Source organism: Mugil cephalus, chromosome 8, assembly GCF_022458985.1.
Source record: "Mugil cephalus isolate CIBA_MC_2020 chromosome 8, CIBA_Mcephalus_1.1, whole genome shotgun sequence".
Classification (NCBI taxonomy): Eukaryota; Metazoa; Chordata; class Actinopteri; order Mugiliformes; family Mugilidae; genus Mugil; species Mugil cephalus.
In genome coordinates, this window is record NC_061777.1 from 24,219,253 (window position 1) to 24,238,313 (window position 19,061).

General features: G+C 40.1%; 1 long non-coding RNA gene across 1 annotated transcript in view; it reads right to left on the bottom strand.

Annotated features, from left to right (window-relative positions):
- LOC125012550 overlaps positions 1–18,749 on the bottom strand; it is an 84,275-nt gene extending 65,526 nt beyond the window's left edge. Inside the window, exons 1-2 of the long non-coding RNA XR_007113297.1 lie at positions 18,602–18,749; positions 17,734–17,799 (exon numbers count right to left, since the gene is read on the bottom strand). This is a non-coding gene — a long non-coding RNA (uncharacterized LOC125012550). The remainder of the gene's footprint in view (positions 1–17,733; positions 17,800–18,601) is intronic.
- Between the last annotated feature and the right edge of the window lie 312 nt (positions 18,750–19,061).

A 19,061-nucleotide genomic window follows, 5' to 3' on the forward strand; every position in this document is an offset into this window, starting at 1 on the left:
ATTGCAGGTATACCCATTTGCAAGTGGGACGATAATAAATAATCCAAATTATACAGCATATAGTAGCAGCCAAAAGTACGGACATTCAAAGACTAATTGTTTTTGAAAGCTCAAAGCTTCGGGACTTCTGCAGTCCAAGATTCAGGGTGTTCAAGTGTTTTTCTGAAACTGTAATATAACATTGTTATGAAGTAACCCAAAAGTACCTTGGATATAACTCTGTTACTGCTTTATGCAGTATTCGACTGGCTGTGTCAAAACTAGGTCTCTGTCAACATCAACATAACCATCATAATGCAACATGGCGCTCGCTCACAGAAGCACACACCAGTGCCACACACTGGGAGCAACTAGGGGTTCAGTGTCTTGCTTAAGGACGGTTCAGCATGTGGCACAGGATCGAACCGCTAACCCACCTGTTCGTGGACAACCTGCTCTACCTACCGAGCCACAGCCGGTGGTTGGTTCCCAGCTTTAAGTACCTCGGGGTACACCTCTCCAACACCCTCAGTTGGTGTGACAACACCATGAGCATTATCAAAAAGGCTCATTAACACCTGTATGTCCTGAGGAAGCTGAAGAGGGCGGGGCTAAACTCCAACAACCTCAGCTCCTTCTACAGGTGTGTTGGGGAGAGCACGCTGACTTCCTACATCACGGTGTGGTACTGCAGCTGCACCGGGGCAGAGAAGCAGGCGCTGCAGAAGGTGGTAAATGAGAGACTTTACCCACCCTGCACATAGACTGTTCCACGCTACAGAGCTTCTGAATACACAACTGCACTTTAAGCTTCTGCTTCACTTAGTATTTGACTTACTTGAGGTTTTAAAGGTTTTATTAAAACTGATAGTTATCGCTTACTAGATCGATATTTATTTTAATCACAAGTTAGTGTCTGACTGATTCCTGCCCCCACACTTTTTTGTAGTTTTGAGACTGGCTCTACTTTGAAGGGTTCATTGTTGATGTATAATTTACAAAAATTGTAAACAGAGACTCAACTGTAGCCAAATATAGGTTGCTGACATGGGGTAAGAGGGAACACAGGCAAACTCCAGATAAAAAGGCCCCAGGTGACCATTAGGTCGTGGTAATCATTGCACCAATGTGCTGCACTATTAGTATCATGTGCTGTCAGCATGCAAATAGTGTCTACTTTGAGGAATCCACACGTCTTGTGTACTGGAGAATTACCTGTGTGTTTTGTATGTAAAAAACACAACCGTGAAAATAAGGGAGAACCCTTGAATCAGTAGGCGTAGGCTTGACTGGCACTGGTTTACGGTATAAAAAAAAGATGCTGCTGCCTAATCTATTCAAGCAGGTTAATCCCAAAAACCTGCCTGCTTTGCATTTTTAATTTTAACATGTCAGAAGGCTGACACAATGAAGGAGCCCACAAGACCATGAGAAAACAGCCCTGCTCTCTGTAAATATATACTGTATGACTGTGACCGTGTCGTTATAATGAGCCGCATTGTTTGCATAGTGTGGGCAGGCGCGATGTGACACCATCGTGGCAGAGGCACATGCGAGACCCTCGGCGCTGCTGTTTCTCCAAAAGCCTGACCTCTGCATCTCTATTGTTCTCCGCTACATCCTCCGCTGACAGGTGAATTGTATTCTCGGAGGCGTTCTCCGGGGGACAGCAAGGAAAACAGGATTGCATTTATGAAACCTGGTGTAAGTGACTAGAATGCGCTCACGCATACGCCCTTCCATGCCGGCGGCGTCTGATCCCACCCCCCGCCCCGAACCGGTGGCACAGAGCAGCTGCTGCTTCGCCATGTTCGCATTAAGGATGGCAGTCTCCGGTTTTATTTCGTGTTTTAGCCTGACCTTAGCAGGAGCAGACGAGGGGACTGCATTGTGAAGCAATATTGTTTTGCATTTAAGTTACACCTTGGCCTGTGAACACAAAGACAAAATAGCTGAATGGTATTTGTACTGCGAGGAACACTCCATGGCTCATAGCAAACACATCATCCTGTAGTCAGGGAAAAAAAAGATTCATCTCAGAGCAATCTCCTCGCTCTAGCCATCCAGTCCGCTCCTCTAATACACTAATATCTCACAGGTATGCATCATCACACCAGTGTCTCCTTAAAACATGTTTAAGGAAATTCCCCCTGGATAGCTAAATTGGTCTTTAGAATAATTGCTCCCATTTCTATCATGTTTAATATACGCATTTAGACAAATAGCACGCTTTCTTTTGAGTAATGGTAACATTAGAGAGGCTGGGATCACGATCCTCACTGCAGTAATCAGCCCTCAGCATCGAAGCCCTTGGAGATACATGACAGTGTTCCTCTGCTCACTAGACGTTACTTCAGTGCCCACTTCACAGCTCAAAGGAGATGCTCAGAGGCAAGATTTTGTATCAGTATAAATGGCTTTAACTGAGGCATTTAATACAGAGGTTACATTGCTTCTTATCCAATGAACAAAAAGGTCTTACATACAGATTTCTTTAATTCTAGCATGTTTTCTTGTTATGCTCTGTTTTCATCACGACCTTTCCACACTGACAAATGATTTGTCAAGGCGGAAAAGAATGTATTCATTTCAGTGTTTCGCATACTGATGAAGCTAAGCACTAATATGGTGCCTTAATTTCCCCTACGGTGTCTTCTACATGTGTGTTTATTATTTCCCCAGCATCTGTTCTCACATGTCATCTGGGATTGTATAGGTGCACGGAACCATTGCAGCTATTGTTCATACTGGATCAGGCTCTAGGGACAAAATTCACCATAAGCTGCGTTTTCACATATTTTTGTATGTTGTAAATGCATCTCGTTTTAAGAAAGAGAAAGAAAGAGTTGATTGCGATTAAGGGTGTAGGAGCAAGCAAGCTGTTAAATAAATGCAGTGAAAATATGATTTAATGTAATGTTCAGTATTTTAATTAACAAAATTAGTTTGAGTATAGTAATTAATAACTGAAGTCATCCTATTATGGAATGCAACCAACACCAAAATACTACTACGGTGTGTATTATCAGGTATAGCTAAGAGTTTGATGCGGCACATTATTGATCCATTGAGGTTTTAGAGGTTTTAGCCTCTGGTTAGTGCAGCTGTCCTGCTCTGAAGAGAAAGTCACAAAACAATCAGATTTGAGAGGAGTTTGCTATTAAAGTCACAACCTTAAATGAAACCTATAAGAAATGTTGAGAATTTATGTTTTATCCCAATCCAGCAATGGATTGGCTGACCTGATGCCACATGATCAAGCCCACCGTCCAGATGCCCTGTTGGCTTATACACCGCCTGCACCCCCTCTCCCAAAAAAAGTCGCTACCTGGATTTAACTAAGCAAATAGGTACAAGCCTCCTATTGGATAATTACTGGATGGGTGATTATCTTTCAGCTGGCAACAAGATTTAACCCCATGTCAAGAAAAGTAGGTTGTGTTGTACGACCCAAGTGCAGGACGCCGGGTGACAAAATGCTCTGCAAAAATGGCAGGACAATCCAAATAAAGAAAAAACACAAGGAGACAAGAACATGGAAGGATAACAGGACGGCAGGATGATGAAAACATGGCAGGCAGACAAAATGACACGACAGAGAACAAAGGGAAAGGCAGATCTATATATACACAAGTGGGCAGAGGGGTGACGAGACACAGGTGAAACTAATGTGGGTGGGACGCACAAGGAGACCCCAATGAAGCAATAAAGAGGAAAACATAGGGAGTAACACAAACAGGAAACCGAGGAAAAACTTTACTATCACTATTCCTGTATATTACGGCTGCTGCTGGAGGGTTGACCTTTAGAAATTCTATCAGGAAAACTTCTTACCTGCAAATAGAGAGTGTATTTGACCCTTCTTATTTGGTCCATTTGAACTGAAGAAGGATCTTCATAAATACATAGTATATATTTAAATATGTAGAATATATATATATGTGTGTAAATGTGCTTTACAAATGAATTGCATTTCAAATCAGATACACAGACATTATACTTACTGATAATCTGGCAATCTAGGCTCATATTTAGTTTACTTTCATTTCTGTTAGGATTTAAGATTTAGATAAGTGTTGTTGTGTGATGGAACCTATTCAATTCTTAAGGTGTTGACACAACAAGCTGATGGTCGCCGTGTTCCAGTGAGCCATGGTCGAGTGTCAGTAGCTGTGTTTCCTTTATAGTTTTTCACACAGTAAAAGCAATATTCCTGAAATTTCTAAAATGTACAATTGAGCTTTGTACATGTTTTCACTGAAAGTTGTTTCACAAATGAGCTGTGACTCTTGTAAAGTCTCACCTCACCAGACTTCACTTTGAAGTTTTTTGTTGCGATATTAAGGTTTTGTGCATTTCTAGGGGTAATGGCAACGTGTGTCATGCAGCGCATCGGTGAGAAAGATACATACATGTAGACATAGGCATCACAAGGCAATAGTCTTAGAAAGGCTCTAATTGTTCATACGTATGCAGTCAGTATAGCTTATAATCAGGGCTTAATACAGAATGAATTGATATACACATGAGATATACTGTACCTACGGGAACAAACAAGTTTATAATTCATGCTCTGTGGACTTATGCATAGGCACGTATGCTTGATTTACACATGAAGTTAGAAGCAGTCGGGTGAATGTGTTTGACAAACAGGAATGATGGCTACACAGCAGGAATAGACTGTACTCCAGGCTCAGCTTTTAACACTATTACCCTTTATTGGGGCACTGGCCACCAGCCACAGCTTATTCTATTATTACAAATAGCAAAACAAATACTTAGATATTGTTAGTATAAGATTATACCTTTTGATTAAATGAAATAGTTTATTTGGGCTAATGTGCTTTTATTGGGCAGATCAGTAGAGAGACAGTTATGGGTGAGAGAGGGGCACAGTGTTCTCAGATACTGAAGCCCAAATGGATTGTGAACACTAGAGTAGCCTATCACTCTAAAAGGTGTCTGTGCTGTTGCTTATGTACACTATATCGTATAAGGAAAAATATAATATTACGTACACTAATGGAATGTCACCATGGAAAACATCCAAGTTCTTAAATAAGTGTGATTTTAATCCTCTGAAACATTATTCAGAGGATATTTATTTTATATATACTTTATATATTTTTTAGTTGTTTTGTAGTTTAATATTTACACACACACGTACTGTAGTGAGATTATTTAATATATCTCCAATATAAAATAGATGTACACAACGAGACTCATTAAAATATTATTTACAAATAAATATATGTATTAAATCCAGTCATACTTTATAAGTCATCATACTACATGAACTAGCACATTTATTTGTATTTGTGGACTGAATAGAACTATCCTAGTTTTCTTGATTGAGACACTTCAGTAAAGCACCTGAATATTTCCTCCAGTCGTTATTTATAAGAAACAATGGGTCATTTTGGCAAAATGCAACAGCTCTATAAGGCCTGTGTTGCTCAAACTTTGTTCTGGAGCTGTGCCCAAGTCTATTTTTGTCACATAAGCAGCATGTGGCATCCTTCTGAGTGCAGTCGTTAAGTCCCATCCCAGACCCACAGAGCGGTTTTGGTCCCAGAAGAGGGAGAGATTTTAGTCAAAAGCTAGATTTAATTAATGTCTGTGAAAGCAGCCCTGCATTTCAAAGTGTGTACCTACAGCAGGGGATGTCTCACCTCTACCACAGAGACGCACCAAGAGCCAAATGAAAGTGGAGCACATCAAAAGTGCTACAACACAAGACTGACTTTTCTTTTGATGGGACATGGTACACCTCAAAGAGAGATACTCTCCAGATGATAAAGAATTCCTTTTTCCCATCAACTCCTGTCTTGTGTTCATGTCCTCCTCATGCTTGATACATGACAGAGGTTGTAGAATATTTATCCTCCTCACTTACTGACATCTTTCCTCGACCCGAACATTCAAATGAACATGGTGGAAGGTAGTTGTACCGTGACACATTACGTCTTATTGGCACAAGAAAAGTAAAATAAACCTGCATAGTTTTTAAGTTACCTAATACCTTTGCTGTTCTCAACTCCAGATACAATATATTTTTGAAGTGAATGCTATGGTCAACAAATTGCCCACTGTACTCATGTCTTGCATTCATTCACAGTGCTATCTCTAGAATTAGCTGTTAAGGAAAAGAAAGAACAGATTTAAATTAGCCAGCTTTCCATGCTAGCATCATCTTAGCTTGGTTTCTTGAAAGCTCAAAAATATGCTCCCAGTATGTTTTCATGTTTTGCCATTGATTTACAGATTGCTTTAACACCCTTCTGTCATGTCTGTAGGTAGCATTAGCATTACTGTACATGGATTTACTGGTAGGATTAGCAGCCAGTATTTACCCTTCACTGCTATATTCATTACAATCACTTCACAGCTGTCAGTCACACCTGCAGTCACTCTGATCAGATGCCTCATGTTATGAACAAGCTTGTAGAGCAAATTCAAAACGGGTTTACATAAAGTTATTAAGGTGGTCGGTCAAACACTAAAATCATGAGTTCTTACTAAACCTTTATGAGCCTCTGCTAGAGGAAAAATTTGCTGGCACGTTAGCCACTGCACTCATTTACCAGTTGATTAGGTGCACTAGCGAAGATTGATGCATTCAAATATAACACGCTTTCACTAAATCCCCCTTCATGGCTGTTCTAATGTTCAGTTCATGTTGAAACTGCTTAGGGAAGGTGGTAATTCAACGCTGTGATCATTTGGAAGATGCAGAACAGGGCGGCTGCGGCTCAGCAGGTAGAGCAGGTTTGATTCCTGAAGTGTTCTTCATGCCAAAGTGTCCCTGAGCAAGACATTGAACCCCCAGCTGCTCCCAGTGCGTGGCACTGGTGTATGAATGTGTGTATAAGCTTGAGTGAGTGAATGGGTAGATGCGTTATTTTATTTTTTTATTTTTTTTTGTTATTTAGTCTAGCTCATCATCCGCTACAATGGGGTTGTATGAATAAGGGAAACACGTGTCAATACAACACAAAACAATTCAATAGTACTACAAACTTTGAAAACAACAAATGCTGAATAGCATAACCTTCACGGAGGTCAGATTTAGTGCAGGACCGTTGCAATGTATTAATTTTCAGTGGTGTACATAGAAAAACAAGTGAGGGTATGTACAGGAAGTATGTCAGTGTTGTCTTTCAAGCTTTGTCTGCAAGTGGCTGAACTGGCCTCCATTTTCATGAAAATTTCAGACTCTCAATATGTAACACCATTCATTTTATCCATGTTCTAAATTTACCAAAACAATGATATATGTTACATTAAATGACCTTATTCATATGACCTACATTCAGATGCTATGCTAATGCACTCACTGACCACTTCATTAGGTACACCTTGCCAGTAAAAGGTTGGACCCCCTTTTGCCTTCAGAGATTTTGGTCCATACTGACATGATAGCATCACACAGTTGCTGCAGATTTGTCGGCTGCACATCTATGATGCGAATCTCCTGTTCCACCAAAGGAGCTCTATTGGATTGAGATCTGGTGACTGTGGAGGCCATTGGAGTACAGTGAACTCACTGTCATGTTCCAGAAACCAGTTTGAAATGATATGAGCTTTGTGACATGATGCATTATTCTGCTGGAAGTAGCCGTCAGAAGATGGTACACTGTGGTCATAAAGGGATGGACATGGTCAGAAACAATACTCAGGTAGGTTGTGGCATTTAAACCATGCTCACTTTATACTAAATGTGCCAAGAAAATATCCCCCACACCATTACAACACCACCACCAGCTTGAACCGCTGATACAAGGCAGGGTGGATCCATGCTTTCATGTTGATTACACCACATTCTGACCCTGCCGTCCGAATGTCACAGCTGAGATCTGAGTCTGTGTGAACTGCAGTCTCAGTTTCCTGTTCTTAGCTGACAGGAGTGGCACCCAGTGTGGTCTTCTGCTGCTGTAGCTCATCTTCTTCAAGGTTCAACATGTTGTGCGTTCAGAAATGGTATTCTGAATTCCTTGGTGGTAACAAGTGGTTATTTGAGTTGCTGTTGCCTTTCTATCGTCTCGGACCAGTCTGACCTCTCACATCGACAAGGCTTTTTCGTCCGCACAACTGCCGCTCACTGGATATTTTCTCTTTTTCTGACCATTCTCTGTAAACCCTAGACATGGTTGTCAGCGAAAATCCCAGCAGAACAGCAGCTTGTGAAATACTCAGACCAGCCTGTCTGGCACCAACAACCGCACCATGTTCAAAGTCACTGAATCCTCTTTCTACGTGCTTAAATGCATTGAATTGCAGCCATATGACTGGCTGATTAGCTATTTGTGTTAACAAGCAATCGAACAGGTGTACCTAATAAAGTGGCCAGTGAGTGTATTATAAGCATAAATGCAGTCTAAGCATGATCATGCCAAAGCACCTTGCGAAACAGAAATTTTCACACAACTAATTCTCCATCTAACATAATTAGCAGATCAATACAATATCACCCCTTATAAAGATGCTAATTACTTATCATTTTCCCTGCTTTTAAATCTTATTAAATTAGACAAGCATGCTATTTGTGGAAAGTGGTATAAACTGAACCAAAAAGAAAACTCTATGATTATATCAATATTAATTATATCAAGAAGGCAGAAAAAAAAGAAGAAAACACAGTCATTTTTCATCTTTAAACAGCAGCTCCCTTGTTATCTTGTCAGCGGATGTGCCATTACCATTAACTTGCAAGCTGGGAAATGTGAAGGAGCAAACAATGAACATGACAAAATGTGAAATTCCCCAGCCTCTCTCAAGGTCTCATTTCCCTGGCAGCTGCTGGGGAGCAGGAAAGATAGATCCTCTATCAACAACCTTTGGGAGGAGGGTTGCACATTCCTTTTCCCACACAATTTATCTACATTCACACAGCCTACATTCTATCCTATCAAAGAAACAAAAAAAAAAAAAAAAAACAGATAAGAAACCGAAAAAAAGTGCTCTAAGAATGAAGTCAATTTAATCCCAGGTATGGAGAACATTAAAAGCAACCTGAATTATGCCCAGCATAAATTACTTCAAATCTTGATTGAGAGCAGGGGTGCTGTGTGCGGGTCACCTGTCATGCAGACATATTCATGTACTCCATCACGGCAGCAATGATCCACGTAGCTACAGTGGAGTCTGAGACAAGTAATCTCCAATTCTAATAATATCCAGATTTGACTATATCCTTGCAAATGGTGAACAGAGCTCAATCATCTTACAAATTGCCAAGCTTGAGGTGAAACATTTCAGTGTACAATTTTTCATCGGAAGACTGATGGACCTGATTTCCTCGCGCGGTTCTTACACAGCAGAGTTCGGAGAAGGATACAAGGGCTTCTCGGTGCTACCAGTCTGATACCACATACAGTGTACAGCAGATAGACATGAAATACTAGTGGGCCATTTTGTCGAAGACTAAAACAGTAATCCCCTTAAAAACTGTGACTCATAACTAGACTAGAAAGTTTAAATTGAAACATGCTGATATCACAGAGATCAATAAGTTGCTAGAGCTGGTCCATCTGCAGATTTGCAAAGGAAAAAGGGGCTCTCAATTATTGTCTGAGCTATCCATATAATACTGTATATTTGTATACACCAATCATACTTAACATTATGACCATGTTCCTAATATTGTGTAGGTCTCCCTTGTGCCTCCAAAACAGTTGTGACTCATCAGAGAATGGACATGGGTCTTCTGAGGGTGTCTGGTGTTAGTGGGGGTCTTTGGGTCCTATGGGTTGAGGGGAGGGGACTCTGTGGATCATCCCACAAAGACTTGATCAGTTTGGGTTCTAGTGAATTTGGAGGCCAGGTCAACATGTTTTTTGAGTTGTTCCTAAACCTTTTGTGTGTGTGCCTGTGTCAGGCTGCATCCTGCTGGGGTAGCCTCTTCAGTTCTAAAAGTCTGTAGTAGGTAGTAGGTTGGATTTAAATAGGAACATCGGGTAGTGTCAACCATCACAAACTCACTTGGATAGTGTCTGTTAACTGCTAGATATACACCAGTCATTGGAGTAGACTCTTCAGGCCTGTTCAGACCTTGAATTAAGACTCGATCTGGGCCATCTGATCGCAAGTGACCAGCTTTAGGTATGCGTGTTGAGACCTGGCATTAACATGCGTCCCTTGATGCAGCCTCAGTTTCGCGCTCTGTATGCAAACCCTGACATCATCTGGGGCACAGTAGAATATTTTAACAGCGTCTGTCTCTAATGGGTCTCTATCAATGCTTATCTCACAACACGCTGTGACAGTATTGATGGTGCCGATTTATATAGGCTAAACATATCTGCTATGTTTAGTCTTGTTCTATTAGTTGACATTGTTGCTGTGGCTGTAGAGCGTGCTTTTTGTTTGTTTAGCCAAGTGAGACACATATATTAGAAGTGTCAGACTAACAGTGTTTATGATGTTGGCAATGACTGACAGCAGTCCATGTTCAAGCTTCAGTTACTTGCAGAAAAGCCTTCTTAGCTTCTTTTGCGTGAGACGCGACAATATGTATTCAGGTCAAGAATATAGATTCCATTGTTATAAAGCATTATTTTCTACTGTGTTTTATGTGTGACGTCGATATTGACTTGACGTTCACCACATAATAGTCGACCGACTTTGAAAAATACAAAATCATTTAACCTCTATTTGGCACACATGTTAAGTTAATATTTATTGATCTCTGCCTCGATGATGGTTAGACCTGCACAAATCTCAGATAATAACTCCTAGAAACTACCATACACTCCGTAATCTATGGTAATAGAGGTAAATAAAGATCAGATCAGCTATTGAGGTGATGTGTTGTTTTGTTTTTTCTGAATGAATGGGGCAAAACTCTGATGCAGGAGCACCCCTGCTGAGTATACGTGGTCTTTAACATGATTCAGGCTGCATTGCATTCACACTACCACAGAAATGTGGGCATATCCAGACACATGTGACCCAGACCACCTCCAAATGTGGTCATAAATTGGATCTCTCAAATGAGATCTCAGTGTTTCCTGGGAGGGGTCACACCTGTCTTTTACATGATCAGATCACCAAGATTGGATGTTAATGCAAGGTCTGAACAGGCCCTTTGACCCTGTCCTCTTTCTCTAGTGAATTATACTTTAGTGACACATTGTCATCAGAAGCTCTAGTCTCAAGGTTTGAAAGGGGGTGAAACTTCTTGGGGAAAGAAGGCAATAATGCATTATAAATTTATGTATCTACTGTCCATTGTCTACCTTAGTGCCACCCCAACTCCACTTTCCAATTCGCCATAGAAGTAGAAGGCTAAACAACTTGAGTTGGTGACTCATCTATGATTTGTCCTCATTCCTCACTACTGTTTACTGCAGGTGAGGTCATGCTGTATAATAATAAGTGATATCTACTACTGATATCATACATCTTACAAATCACTTGAGTGAAAACAGCACTGGCATAAAGAGAAAAAACAGAATAATCATGACCCACAGTCCTAGTTTTGTTAAACTACCCGTACAACAGATCAGTTCCCCATAACACAAGGCAAACACTATACAGCTGCAGTTGTTGAAGTCGCAGAATGCTTTCGTTATGTATAGTACTGAAGTCAGCAACCTTATATGTACAGCAGGTAAAATAAGTATTGAACACATCACAATGTTTCATAGTAAACATATTTCTAAAGAGGCTACTGACATAAAATTTTCTCCAGGTGTTGGTAACAACCCAAGTAATTCATACATAGAAAGAAACCAAAACAAATAAGTTCAGAAATTAATAATGTAAAATAACAGGAGGAAAAAGTATTGAACACACGCAGAAAGGGGGGTGGAAAAAGGCATGGAAAGCCAAGACACCAGATGAAATCTATCAGTGATCAGAAAGTCATCCTGCCCCTTGTCAGTGAAAATAAATATCAGCTGGTTCAGTCAAACAAAAAGCAATGCACTGAACAGCCATGGCCTGTATGCATGCTCACCATGCAAGACTCATGTGGACAATCCTGTAAAATACTGGAAGAACATAGTCTGGTCAGATGAGAGCAAAATTGACCACTTTGGATGCCATAACACACACCATGTTTGGAGGACAAAATGCACTGCACATCCCCAAGAAAACACAATACTGACAGTGAAGTTTGGAGGTGGGAACATCATGGTGTGGGGATGCTTTTCTTAGTGTCCAACCGATAGGGATTTTTTGGCCCGATAGCGATAGCCGATATTAGAGGAGGTGCAATCACCGATAGCCCATATGCAACCGATATAGTGACGATAAAATATAAGTGATCCCGCGTCGTGTCGGGAAGACTAGTGCTTTCTTGGTTAAATCCTTTTAGCATATATTAAACTGTAACCCTACACTGTAATGTCACTCATGTAATGCTACTACTGAGACAAAATCTGCGATGATATAGCACAGTGGCCTTGCAGTTATTTTACAGCGGAGATTTTGGCCAGGGACACTTTTGAAAGGGGCAATGAAATGTGGCCTATAACTGTTGTTCCAATGTTTACCATGTTTACAGTTACTTATTTCATGAACTAACTTACCATAACTTGTGGAAAGGGGGAAAAAGTCTGCTTTCGTGGTGTAGAGTGGGGGAGGGTCTCACTGAAATGCGAGCTGAGTCTATCTGGGTGAGCACAGCGCAGCTCCACTGGACAAAATAAATCAGTACACCAGCGGGTGCTTTTTTCATTGTCACACTTTGTTTTCTTCTATCGGCGCAACATTTCACCGATACGATAGAACCCCCGATAGAATTGGAGCCGTCCTAGCAGGCCCCGATATATCGGGGACCGATAATCAGTCAGTCACTAGTTTTGCTGCATATGGTGCTGGCAAACTTCATATAATTGAAGGGAGGATGAATGGAAAAATGTACTGAGGCATTATTGAGAAAATTCTGCTGCCATCTACCAGAATGATGAAGATGAAACGAGGGTGGACATTTCAGCAAGATAATGATCCCAAACACAGAGCCAAGGAAACTTTCACCTGGCTTCAGAGGAAGAAACTAAAGCTGCTAGAACGGCCCAGCCAATCACCTGACTTGAATCCAATTGAAAATCTAAGGCAACTAAAAATCTGAATTAATAGAAGAGGCCCACGAAACCTTCAAGATTTAAAGACTGTTTGTGTGGAAGAATGGGCCAAAATCACACCTGAGCAATGCATGAGACTAGTTTCTAGTTTCTAGACAGGAGGCGTCTTGAAGCTTCATTACCAACAAAGACTTTTGTACAAAGTATTAAATAAATATCAGTAAGCTGTTCAATACTTTTTCCCTCTGTTATTTTACACTATTGCACACAACTTCATTTCTGAACTTATTTGTTTTTGTTTTTTTTTCTATGTACGGATTACTTGGGTTGTTACCAACACCTGGTGAAAATGTCATGTCAATACCACCTTTAAAAGTATGTTTACTATTTAAAATTGTGATGTGTTCAATACTTATATTTCCCGCTGTATCTATGCTGAAGGGCATGGCAGTTGATGTGCACTGTGCTACAGTGAGCATTAATTTGCTTCTTAAGAAGAGCTATACAATCTATCTAATTTACATAAAAAGAGCTTTTACTCCTGTTTGCTCTGATACCAACAAACGCATTTGAAATGGTGTCACATCCAAAATGTGTCTTTCAAAGACAAACAGTCACCGCTACAAAACTTGTTAAATATGGCCACTGCTGTGAAAACCAGTCGTGCTTCTCATCTTGTCAGAATCGCCTGCTGTGAATCTGCATAAAGCATCGGCATGGATATTTTGTTCATCTGTTGGCGGCTTTTAAAGCAAGGAAATGTGCATCAAAGAGTCATATAGAAGGAAAAGGAGAATACTGAATACATTGTTATGACATAGCAGTAAGTGCACCTACTTAATTCAAATGTATCCATGGGGTTCTAACTATTCTGAAAGCAGTTGACAAGTAGTTTTTTTCATAGCTAAACTCAAGTCTTATCAGAATATGATTCAATATTTGAATTTCATTATGGGCCAAAAAGAAATACCTCTGCAGATAACCTACAAATCTACAAATTGCACATCCTCTCTCACGTACTGGCCTACAGGCTTCCCAAACAATTTGATTTGGCTGCCAGATCTTTGCCATCGTTAGTTTCCAAAAGAAGAGTTTCTTTCAGAGGTGAAAGATCTGACCTCACAAACAACAGGTCTGTCAGATTTTAATCGAGACAAACACTTTGCTCTGCGGAGCTGAAAATCCTTGGGGGCCATATTTTAAATGCATCAATGCCTTTTAAGTCCTTATTTATTTATTTGAGGTCTGTCCTATCCCTAATCCTGAATGGCTTTCAGATCTGGGGAATGAGCAATTCAGCCACCTGTAAGTTTTGTTGGCATGGCAATCATCAAGATTTAGAGTACCTGCATGCAACAAGGATGGCAAATTGGTTTTCTTAGAGAAAATTATAGTCTCAGTGCCAGTGAAATGTCCGTTACTCCCAAAATAGTATTCATGCAAGAACCGTATTTTTCAATATCAGCATTCTGAAGAAAAGTATTTGTTGTACTATTATTTTTTTTTAATTTATATATGGTAATATTCTGTCCATCTAAGCTCACTACTCTGTCTATTAGTGTGCATCAAAGCACTAGGTGTTAGCACAATGACAGGGATATATTTAAAGTCCAGGCACGTTTTAAGACAGAATGATTAAAAATCATATCTGCACTTTATCCTGATGGATGCTCAACGATCTCTTTAAAAATTCTCTGGCTGATCCAAAATGCCACAGCAAGCGTACTGACAGGACTTAGAAAGAGGTCACATATCTCCCTTCTCCTCTGATTTTCTGTAAAATTAAGAAAATAATTTAAAATCCATTCACCGTCATGCACCATCCAAACTCTACTGTATGTTAGAGACCTCATAGTATCATATTATCATATTGTTTTCTTGTCATTTACAGTCTACAGTTTTTCAGTGTGCTTCTTTGGGCACTTTAAGCAGATAAGCTGGCTGACTTGAGTGCGGGTTCTGTCATTTAAGCAACTCAAGGCAACTAAAGTAGATTAAATGATCAACGGTGACCTTTACCAAAGACGGGCTGAGTAGGAGCTTGTGAACGAGTTCCGCTCATTCACAAGCTCTGGTCTCATCAGAAAACTATTATAAACAAATGTTCAGAAAGAACGTGCTTTGATCTGGCAACTCTTTGACAGATCGGAGGCAACCCGCAAGACCTTCCCCCAGTGCACCTGAGATGGTGTCAGCTGTCTGTGGCCTTGACATTTACGGCATGTACTTCCTGGCGGACAAAAGTGCTGTCTGCGGAAACCAGCTGATGATACTGTTATGATACTGGTGTGTGTGTGTGTGTTCTTGTACAGCTATCTTTTAGAGGACCAGTTTGAGTTTTACACCAGTGAGTGAGGACGTTTGTGCAAAGTGAGGGCATTTTGGTCGGTCCTCACTTCTTTAAAAGGCTGGTTAAGACTTGGTTTGAGGGTAAAGGTTACCATCAGGTTATGGTTAGGATCAAGGTAAGGGTTAGGGCAAGCACCTAACCCCCAATTTGCTCGCCAGGCGCACTACTGTGTGAACAAATGGATGAGATGGAAATGCAGAGATGGAATTTCCCCATGAGGGAACAACTTATTTATTTATTTACATTAGGGTAAGGGGCTTGGAACATCATTACGTCAAATAATGTCCTCACAAAGACAGCCATACAAGCATGTGTGTGTGCACATCGGTTTACATCTATCTTTCTGAGGACCAGTTTCAATTACACGCCATCAGAGTGAGGACATTTGTGCAAAGTGAGGACTGGTGGCTGTGTGAGGGTTAACGCTTAGTTTTCGGGTAACAATTAGTTACCTGTTAAGATCCCTATTGTTTAGATGTTAATAAATATTAGGGTTAGGCACTTAGTTAAGATGGTTACAGTTAGGGTAAGGGGCTAGGAAATGCATAATGTCAGTGAATGTCCTCACAAAGACAGCCATACAAACATGCGTGTGTGTGTTGAAACATTCTTAAACAAAGGGCTAGGGTTACGGTTGAGTTTCTATAGTCTATAATTTCCCTACCCTTTTAGTATTTATCTTTGCATTTAAATGCCAACAAAAAAAAAACGTCACAAATATAAACTTCTTCGGCCCAGCTTTAAACAGAACTACAGATGTGATAAAGGACGCAAACCACAATCTCTAGTGTGTTTTTACATCCAGCCTCATCCACCTCCCTCTCCTCTGTGCAAGAACACAACAGTTGTTTCTTTCCAATATCAGCTGCAGCTGAGTGGAAAGCGATTGTTAGTAATCATAAATAAGGGGAAATAGATTTGTTTGCTTTCCCACAAAAGTACACAGAAAAAAGAAAGAAAATAAACAAATGATGATGTGTTTTTTTGTTGTTGTTGTTTTTGTTTTTTAAGATATGATCCTAGTATGGACAGCTTGCTCCCTACAATGTAAAGATTGTTATAGTTTAACCAAATACTTTAGGCTATTGGGTTTGGAGTTAAAACAAAAGTGAGTACAGCTGGAATGTCTGTAGTTACCATTTCACTGGCCAAGAAAATGTATGTGAAGGGTTAGATATAAACCTGGACTTCTTCAGAATGCCACATTACTGTCCCTCCTTCCCTTGCATCTGAGGTGGTTCTATGCCGCAGAGTTTGTATTACAAAGCAATAGAAATAGAAATATCTAATTCAGCTCTTAAACAATATATGTGTTTTTGCATATCATAAAACCTACAAAGTATTATTATTATAAAACAGCATGAAGTTATATTAAGTTTTAGCTGCTAGTGGAACAGACAATGGAAACTGTCACCCTATGTAAGAGTGTAGCGGGGCAAGCTACAAAGCAACAAGTAAACTATATCCAGTCATCTGAATTATGTCAAAAAAATGAACCTCTTCCATTACTCCACGGTCAAGTCCTGACACTCATGGATAGGAGTCAGTATGGACAGTCTAACCAGTCTGTTGCTATGCATCAAGTATCAAGAGTCATGGGCTCCCATGACACGTCAAATACAACTCTCAGACAATACATGCAATATATTCACAAGTCAGATTCATGTAAACATGGCCTCATTTCCTGGCTCTCGTCGTACTCCAGTTTGTGGTTGTACTTCAGCAATAGAATAAATGTGTTGTGTTTCTATCCTTAGTCATTATCTTTTTTGCAAACCTTACATATGGGACAAGTTTGTTCCACATCCACCTCATTATATCCAAACCAGTTCCATGTTCAAGTATGTGTACTGTCATCAACGCCTTTTATCATATTTATCGAGAGATACAATTCTCATCGTGTGTCTGCCTATGCGTCTGCCTTTGTGCGCCTTTGTGCCAAAGTTCAAAGCATTGGCAGCAGACACACAAGAAGCAAGTTCTGTCATTAACCTGTGTTTGACACACACATTTTGAATGTAAAATAGTTTTTTCATTACACTGATTGCTGGGATCTTGATCAATAATTGGACCTCTGACTCATAAAAAAAAATCTTTGTGGCCTTTAAGATTTGTATTTGAGTACCCCTGATGTGGAACCTATACCCTAAGATTCAGGCACCCCATCAAGGGAATATGTATTGGTATCGACTAAGTTTGAATGATTCTGATTTTACCTCATCACAGTGCTGCATTAAATGGCTCTTTGAAAGGAACAGATCCACAAGATCCGGCTCCCTTAAAAAAGCCATTCATATTTTAAGGGAGGGCCCAGTGAAACCCAGTCATCGGGGGCCTCCCTATCCTTGTACTAACTGACAGAAGTTTTATTCTCACCTCAACACAAGGTCTTCAGTGTGGGCAGAAGTGGGTCCAGCCTGGAGATTGTTGTATCTTGTGTTACTAAAAAAGGACACCACAAAAGATAACAACATCAACTGTGAGAACAAACATTTTAACAATACAATTTTATCAAATTTAACCTTTTGTCGTGTTTTCTTCTTCTCCCTTTCTCTGTCTCGCTGTCCCTTTTCTAATTTTTTCTCTGTGCTCCTCCAGCTTTTCTTTCCTCTTCTCTTGCACCATCAGATCATATTTGTGCATGACACACACATAATTAACACACTAAAATTTGACCTTCCAAGCGTTTGCCTCAGCAAACTTTGTAATGAGTAGCCCCAGCAGTGACTTTCTGACTTCCTGCTCAATGGAGAGTACTACAAGTGCTGACAGCCTGTCCTGGGACATAGCTGACCTCAGTTTTAATCATTTTTAGTTTTGAAAAAACTTCTCTCACCTGAAGCTACTGTGACAGGGAGAGTGAGAAGAAGTCTAAGAGCAATGCTGAGATTTGGATAAATGTCAAGGATACGCGCTTTATATATGTAATCAAACACTGGCTGGGGACTGTGTGACCAGTTTTAATCAAAAAATTACAACAACTGAGCAGACATGATCTTAGAAGAGGCAGACTCAAGGTGTGTGTTATGCTCAAGGACTGTGCACTGCAGAGATTAAAAGTATCAATATCAAGAGCCCTCAGAATGACGGTCGAACCTTTACTGATGGTTTTTATATTGATATTTTCACAGTGCTCAAATCACCGTATGAGCTGAAGAACAAATAAAAAACATCAACCACATTAGCGGATATTAACGTTAGCTAGCTTACAACAGGTGAATATTAACATAAACTGAAAACCAACCTTCGTCTCTTCGGGGGCTCTGGACTTTGACTATCTTAACCCTTTCTTTTAATAACATTGTCCTTGCTTTATTCTGTTCTCTCTGTCACTGACACGTTTTCGTTCCTTGTCTCCGTTTTTCTGTTTTCCCTAATATTTTTCCTCGCTGTTAAGTTACCGCTATTTAACGCGTAACCGGAAGTACAAGTTACCGCTGAAAAAGTATTGACAAAAAATAAAACCATGTTATATCAAAGAAATAAGGAAACAACAAAGCAAAAGCCTCAAACAGGAAAATATTAAAACAACAAATGTTGTTAAATAACACAAATGCACCATCCTTACCACATTTAACTCACTTAATGAGTTGCTTGCAATCAACTTCTTCAAGAAATAAAGTTCCACCTGGGGTGAATGGTAAGGGTTTTTCATGTAATTATTGAAATCATGATGGAGATAAATTAAATAAATAAAGATCTAT